Below are 6,036 nucleotides of genomic sequence, written 5' to 3'. Positions count from 1 at the left end.
TCTCCCAAAGGTCGCAGGCGTGATGAGACTCGAGCTCGGAAATGTTTGTTATGCCATTTGTCAGTAATGGTTAGAGCGCCACCTAGTGGGACGACTATAATAATGGTTGAATGAGATGAAATTTAGCTGGTGGTTAAATGCATGAATTCCATCAATGTGACATCAGATCGGAAGCGCTGGTTTTAGGTGTTGGGCTTGGCTCGACGCGCCGGGGTGCGAGGGCCCTCATATCGCTGCTTGCAGCTTTTTAGGCCCGAGCACTGATGCGAAGCCTATTGTATTATTATATTATTATTATTATTTTATATTATCGGCAAAAATCGGCCTTTTGAGGCTAAACATGCTCGAAAACTCATGAAATTTTGCACACATGCGTCAGGTCTGGTGAAAATTTGTATTTTTAATGGTTTACTATGAGCACTGGGAAATGGCTCAGTAGCGCCACCTATGCCTGAAATGCAGCCCTACGACACATCGTTGTAGCTACATGTATAAATTGGCACACATATCATGCCAAGCGAACAAAAAAGTCGGGGACCATTTGACGCAACCCAACAGGAAGTCCGCCATTTGGAAGTGAAGGTGACATTTTGGCTCTAATTTGCCATTTCCATGCCTCGAACTTTTGCGAACTCCTCATTGGAATTTCATCGTACAAGCTTCATATTTGGTCAGTGTCAACTACACACCTGGGCCATGTTAAATTGCGGAGCTTTTGAGTTTTCGGGTTACTGTGAGGCCGTGGCGCCACGGCGAATTTCGATGACTCGCCATGAAAATCTTATTGCCTCTCGTTCTGTCATACATTGTCCGACCTTGACCAAAGTGGACACATATGATAAGGCTCCACCCCTGAACATATTTCAACTGCCATATTTGACATCAGGGACAGCGCCACCTAGTGGGAACAGGAAATGTCATGTTTACACTTTGGGGTACAGTATTGTAATGGGTGACATCTGCAGCCTCAAATTTCTCCAGAAAGCCTTAAGGAGTTGGTCTTGGTTACAGAGAAAACTGTGAGTTTTCGCTGAAGGGTGTGACCCCAGCAGCATGGCGAACATTGAGGTCTCGCCATGAAGAAACAAATTAGTGTAACTCAATGAAATCCAATCTGATCAGTACCAGATTTTACAGGGATGATGTCAGACCCGCCCTGAACAGATTGATATGCCCATTGTCAGGAATACGTAGAGCGCCACCTAGTGGCACAGGAAATGTCATGTCTTTCATTTTGTTGTACTGATTTTCACAGGTTCATCGTGGCCACCTCAAAAGCGGTGAATATCACCATCAGTCCCTCTTGATGCTTCAGTGAGAAATTGTGACTATAAACTGACGGCGCACCCTGGTGGCAACGCAGTTCACCATGAAAGATGAAGTGGCTTTTGAGGGGCTTGAAAAGTTTAAAAAGTCTTGAAATTTGGCGCACACCTCTAATGTGATGAGGATTTTTTTCATATGTTCATTTTCCTTGAAGAGCGCAAATGGCTCCACAGCGCCCCTACAAAATTTCAAAACAACAGCCCCTGCTCTGTGTTTTATGTATGAGTTGAAACCTGGCAAGCTTATTGGAGATATCAAGATGTACAAAAAAGTCTCTTGGAGCAATATCCCAAATCCAACAGGAAGTCAGCCATTTAAAATTAATGTGTAAATTTGGCGACATTTTCCCCTCTTTTCAGGCCTCATACTTTGACGAACTCCTCCAAGGGATTTCATTAGATTTACGCGATCTCCTGTGTGTGGAATCTAAAGACCTTTGTGATGTTAAATGCGAAGCTTTTTACGTTCAGGGAAACGGGGTGTCATGGCGGCACGTGGAGTTTCAATCACTCGCCAAAAGCAGTAACCTGCTGTCGCTCAAAAACACAATGTCCAATCTCTCCCAAAGGTCGCAGGCGTGATGAGACTCGAGCTCGGAAATGTTTGTTATGCCATTTGTCAGTAATGGTTAGAGCGCCACCTAGTGGGACGACTATAATAATGGTTGAATGAGATGAAATTTTAGCTGGTGGTTAAATGCATGAATTCCATCAATGTGACATCAGATCGGAAGCGCTGGTTTTAGGTGTTGGGCTTGGCTCGACGCGCCGGGGGTGCGAGGGCCCTCATATCGCTGCTTGCAGCTTTAATTAGGGCCCGAGCACAAAAGTGCGAAGGCCCTATTGTATCTGCTCTGTTTCTTATTATTATTATTATTATTATTATTATTATTATTATTATTTCGGCAAATGAATCGGCCTTTTGAGGGCCTAAACATGCTCAAAAACTCATGAAATTTTGCACACGCGTCAGGTCTGGTGAAAATTTACGTATTTTAATGTCCGTAGACATGTCCAGGGAAAATTGGCTCAGTAGCGCCACCTAGAAAAATGAGAAACGCGAGCCCCCGAGATGGGTATGACCTACATGTATAAAACTCGGAACACATATCTAACGTTCGGAGACGCACATAAAAGTCTATTATGGCCATGTCCTAAACCCAACAGGAAGTCCGCCATTTGGAAGTGAAGGTGACATTTTGGCTCTAATTTTGCCATTTCCATGCCTCGAACTTTTGCGAACTCCTCATTGGAATTTCATCGTACAAGCTTCATATTTGGTCAGTGTCAACTACACACCTGGGCCATGTTAAATTGCGGAGCTTTTGAGTTTTCGGGTTACGGTGAGGCCGTGGCGCCACGGCGAATTTCGATGACTCGCCATGAAAATCTTATTGCCTCTCGTTCTGTCATACATTGTCCGACCTTGACCAAAGTGGACACATATGATAAGGCTCCACCCCTGAACATATTTCAACTGCCATATTTGACATCAGGGACAGCGCCACCTAGTGGGAACAGGAAATGTCATGTTTTACACTTTGGGGTACAGTATTGTAATGGGTGACATCTGCAGCCTCAAATTTCTCCAGGAAAGCCTTAAGGAGTTGGTCTTGGGTTACAGAGAAAACTGTGAGTTTTCGCTCAAGGGTGTGACCCCAGCAGCATGGCGAACATTGAGGTCTCGCCATGAAGAAACAAATTAGTGTAACTCAATGAAATCCAATCTGATCAGTACCAGATTTTACAGGGATGATGTCAGACCCGCCCTGAACAGATTGATATGCCCATTGTCAGGAATACGTAGAGCGCCACCTAGTGGCACCAGGAAATGTCATGTCTTTCATTTTGTTGTACTGATTTTCACAGGTTCATCGTGGCCACCTCAAAAGCGGTGAATATCACCATCAGTCCCTCTTGATGCTTCAGTGAGAAAATTGTGACTATAAACTGAACGGCGCACCCTGGTGGCAGCGCAGTTCACCATGAAAGATGAAGTGGCTTTTGAGGGGCTTGAAAAGTTTAAAAAGTCTTGAAATTTGGCGCACAGCTCTAATGTGATGAGGGATTTCTTTTTATATGTTCATTTTCCTTGAACAGCGCAAAATGGCTCCACAGCGCCCCCTACAAAATTTCAAAACAACAGCCCCTGCTCTGTGTTTATGTATGAGTTTGAAACCTGGCAAGCTTATTGGACATATCAAGATGTACAAAAAAGTCTCTTGGAGCAATATCCCAAATCCAACAGGAAGTCAGCCATTTTAAAATTAATGTGTAAATTTGTCGACATTTTCCCTCTTTTCAGGCCTCATACTTGACGAACTCCTCCAAGGGATTTCATTAGATTTATGCGATCTCCTGTGTGTGGAATCTAAAGACCTTTGTGATGTTAAATTGCGAAGCTTTTTACGTTCAGGAAACGGGGTGGTCATGGCGGCACGTGGAGTTTCAATCACTCGCCAAAAAGCAGTAACCTGCTGTCGCTCAAAAACACAATGTCCAATCTCTCCCAAAGGTCGCAGGCGTGATGAGACTCGAGCTCGGAAATGTTTGTTATGCCATTTGTCAGTAATGGTTAGAGCGCCACCTAGTGGGACGACTATAATAATGGTTGAATGAGATGAAATTTTAGCTGGTGGTTAAATGCATGAATTCCATCACTGTGACATCAGATCGGAAGCGCTGGTTTTAGGTGTTGGGCTTGGCTCGACGCGCCGGGGGTGCGAGGGCCCTCATATCGCTGCTTGCAGCTTTAATTATTATTATTATTATTATTCAGGCAAAAGAAGGGCCTTTTTGAGGGCTTTAACATGCTCGAAAACTCTTGGAATTTTGCACACATGCCAGGTCTGGTGAAAAATTTTGTATTTTAATGGTTTTACATATGAGCACTGGGAAATGGCTCTGTAGCGCCACCTATGCCTTGTTAAATGCAGCCCTACGAACACATCGTTTGAGCTACATTTATAAAATTTGGCACAGATGTGTATCATGCCAAGACGAACAAAAAAGTCATTGGGCCCATTGACGCAAACCCAACAGGAAGTCCAGCATTTTGGATTGAAGGTGACATTTTGGCTCCAATTTTGCCATTTCCATGCCTCGAACTTTTTCGAACTCCTCCTTGGAATTTGGTTGTATAAGCTTCATCTTTGGTCAGTGTCAACTACCCACCTGGGCCATGTTAAATTGCGGAGCTTTTGAGTTTTCGCGATACTTGAGGCCGTGGCGCCACGGCGAATTTCGATGACTCGCCATGAAAATCTTATTGTCTCTCATTCCCTCATACATGGTCCGACGTGGACCAAAGAGCACACATATGATAAGGCTCCAGCCCTGAACATATTTCAACTGCCATATTTGACACCAGGGACAGCGCCACCTAGTGGGAACAGGAAATGTCATGTTTTACACTTTGGTGTACAGTGTTGTTATGGGTGACATCTGCAGCCTCCAATTTCTCCAGGTAAGCTTTAAGGAGTTGGTCTTGGGTTACAGTGAAAACTGTGAGTTTTCGCGAAAGGGTGTGACCCCAGCAGCATGGCGAATATTGATGTCTCGCCATTAAGAAACAAATTAGTATAACTCAATGAAATCTAGTCTGATCAGTACCAGACTTTACAGGAATGATGTCAGATCCGACCTGAACAGAATGATGTGCCCATTGTCAGGAATAGGTAGAGCGCCACCTAGTGAGATGACTATAATAATGGTTGAATGAGATTAAATTTTAGCTGGTGGTTAAATGCATGAATTCCATCAATGTAACATCAGCTCGGAAGCGCTGGTTTTAGGTGTTGGGCTTGGCTCGGCGTCCTGGGGTGCGAGGGCCCTCATATCGCTGCTTGCAGCTTTAATTAGGGCCCGAGCACCGAGAGTGCGAAGGCCCTATTGTATCTGCTCCGTTTCTTATTATTATTATTATTATTATTATTATTATTCAGGCAAAATAAGGGCCTTTTTGAGGTCTTTAACATGCTCAAAAACTCATGAAATTTTGCACACATGCCAGGTCTGGCGAAAAATTTTGTATTTTAATGGTTTTACATATGAGCATTGGGAAATGGCTCTGTAGCGCCACCTATGCCTTGTTAAATGCAGCCCTACGAACACATCATTTGAGCTACATGTATGAAATCTGGCACACATGTGTATCATGCCAAGACGAACAAAAAAGTCAGTGGGACCATATGACGCAAACCCAACAGGAAGTCCGCAATTTAGAGGTGAATGTGACATTTTGGGTCTAATTTTGCCATTTCCATGCCTCGAACTTTTTCGAACTCCTCCTTGGATTTCATCGTACAAGCTTCATATTTGGTCAGTGTCAACTACACACCTGGGCCATGTTAAATTGCGGAGCTTTTGAGTTTTCGCGATACTGTGAGGCCGTGGCGCCACGGCGAATTTCGATGACTCGCCATGAAAATCTTATTGTCTCTCATTCCCTCATACATGGTCCGACCTGGACCAAAGAGCACTCATGTGATAAGGCTCCACCCCTGAACATATTTCAACTGCCATATTGACATCAGGGACAGCGCCACCTAGTGGGAACAGGAAATGTCATGTTTTACACTTTGGGGTACAGTATTGTAATGGGTGACATCTGCAGCCTCAAATTTCTCCAGGAAAGCCTTAAGGAGTTGGTCTTGAGATACAGAGAAAACTGTGAGTTTTCGCTGAAGGGTGTGACCCCTGCAGCATGGCG

The sequence above is a fragment of the Oreochromis niloticus genome, linkage group LG9, assembly GCF_001858045.2.
Source record: "Oreochromis niloticus isolate F11D_XX linkage group LG9, O_niloticus_UMD_NMBU, whole genome shotgun sequence".
In the NCBI taxonomy this organism is placed as follows: domain Eukaryota; kingdom Metazoa; phylum Chordata; class Actinopteri; order Cichliformes; family Cichlidae; genus Oreochromis; species Oreochromis niloticus.
The sequence above is the reverse complement of the archived record's forward strand: the minus strand, read 5'-3'. Positions refer to the sequence as shown.